The following is a 2,454-nucleotide window of genomic DNA, read 5'->3' as shown; positions in this document are numbered from 1 at the left end:
ATGCCATCATTCATATAATCCATGAACATTTTTGCAATGTAGGAAGGGTTGGAAGGATCCATGTGAAGAGAATTGTAATATTGAATTAAGAGGAAGATAAGTTGGAAAAGAGTGTGAAGCTTATTACTCATGTTAAGAGTATTTATAGGGCTACGAGTAGAGACTAGTTTGAATAACGGCTAGTTTGAATAACGGTTAGTTTGAATAATGGCTAGTTTGAATAATATTGACTTGGAATAACGGCTACAAATTGAATAATAAAAATAATAGGAATCTAAAAATAACTAGTGATATACTAAAAACTAATTAAGCCCATATTCTCTTCTAATCACGTCACATAATAACTCGTGAGCTTGCAATTGTCTTGAATCCATGTATGATGTATCTTTTGAAAGTATTTGCAAATCATTGATCTTCAATCTTACCATATCTCTCTCAGCCTTATGTTTCTCTGCACCGACTCTTTTCTTCTCTATCTCATCTTTTTTACTCTCAATACGTGCATAATCGCGTGCAAATTGTGACATCAACTCATTTTTCTTTTGGAAGTCGCCTTGCAAAATATTAAATTTGACATTGGATGTTGATCTTTCCACTAGCTTTTCTTTCTCCTTTCTTTTTGCTGCCTTTTGACCGATTGGTCTATGTAACGAAGAAGGTGATGGTGAATTGTCTTCGTTGCTTGTTGGTATTGGAGGGTTAGAAGATGAAGAATATGCTCTAGAAGCCGAATTCTTTGTTCTTTTTGCAGAAGGTTCTGATGAACCTGCAAGCCATTTGGGTTCATCTTTCAATAATCTCCATGCACTCTCAAATGTAAATTTTCACGCTCATCTTGGTAATAAATGTCATATGCAGTTGAAATGATGTTGCTCTCAGAGCTCCCATTTTTTTTAAATTCATTGCTTGCTTGTAGCACCCAACAAATTTATTAACAGAGGGGTTAATCTTTTTATGCCATCGACCTTTTAATGTCAATGGTTTCCTCTCTTGAAAAATCTTGCCGCAATGTTTATTATAAGCTTCACCTATTCTCTTCCAAAAGTTGTCTCCTTTTTTATCAACCCCAACAATTGGATCCTTTGAAACGTTGATCAACCCCAATAATTATGCATCATACTCCTTTGGTTGAAATCTTGTTTTCGGTATATTTACAACTGATGTGGTTCCAACATCTTCATCAAGGTTGATAGTTTTCAAACTATCTTGAGTGCAAAATTGTGGTATTTCAGACTCTTGATCATTTGATTGCACACCACTAGTACCAACATCAACTTCACGAGGCATAATAGGATTATTTGTTTGAGATGAAAATTGTTGATATTGATATGGAGAATGTGATGTATGATATGGAGAGTGGGATGTATGATATGGATAATTTCCAAATTGTGGATTATTTTGATGATTTGGAATAAGAGGAGGGATGCCACCATTTTGTACCAAGAATTATGGTGGTTGGGATTCATTAAAAAAATGTTGAAATAAAATTTTTGTAATAAATTTTGAAGTATAATTTCAAAAAAATTTATTGAAATATATATAGGAAAAAAACTTACCGTTAAAAAAAGCTGTTATAATAGAGCTGTTGTAAAAATTTTGACTATCATCTTTGTTTGAAAAAATAGTTGTTATACATTTATTATTAGTATTACATATATTTTATTATATTTATTGTTTTAAAATTATTCAAAAGTTTGTTTTACTACGGTGCCAAACAAAGCACCCCTTGCAAGCTTTTACTACTCATGCACAATACATATTCTGAATTTACTGCCACACCATGCATAGAGCTTTGTGAAGCACTCCCCGGTGTGGGTGCTCTTAGTATACTTAATATTAGTGATGATAAAAATATTCATATCCGCATATATCTGCGGATAAAATCTGTCACGATTACAGGACAGATAGTTTAATATATATATATATATATATTCACGGATAAAATAAATAAATATTTAAATATCCGTTTATTAATGAATATGAACTTAATGTTACTCAAATCCGCGAATATCCGTATTCGTTAATATAATATTAAAATTACTTAAATATTATTAGTTTATTATACTCTAACTTTCTATCTTCTACAAAACTTTTTTTCATTATATATATATATATATATATATATATATATATATATATATATATATATATATATATATATATATATATATATATATATATATATATATATATATATATATATATATATATATATATATGGCATATCATATGAGAATGTCTTTTTTATATGAGAATGTGAGAACGAATCTTAACCATTAAATTTTAAAATAAATGGTGGAGATTATGTATTAATCTTTCTTTTCTCTCTCCTACATAATTTATTTTAATAATGGAGGGAGAAAAAAAAGTTTCACACATAATCTCCACCATTTATTTTAAAATCCAATGGTTAAAATCCATTCTCACATTCTTATATAAAAAAGGCATTCTCAT

General features: G+C 29.5%; 1 pseudogene; it reads right to left on the bottom strand.

Moving 5' to 3' along the window:
* Positions 1–216: 216 nt before the first annotated feature.
* On the bottom strand, positions 217–1,466 carry LOC131608080 (glutathione S-transferase T2-like; annotated as a pseudogene).
* Between the last annotated feature and the right edge of the window lie 988 nt (positions 1,467–2,454).

The sequence above is a fragment of the Vicia villosa genome, linkage group LG5, assembly GCF_029867415.1.
Source record: "Vicia villosa cultivar HV-30 ecotype Madison, WI linkage group LG5, Vvil1.0, whole genome shotgun sequence".
Classification (NCBI taxonomy): Eukaryota; Viridiplantae; Streptophyta; class Magnoliopsida; order Fabales; family Fabaceae; genus Vicia; species Vicia villosa.
Note: the sequence above shows the minus strand (reverse complement) of the source record. Positions and strands in the feature narration are given on the sequence as shown.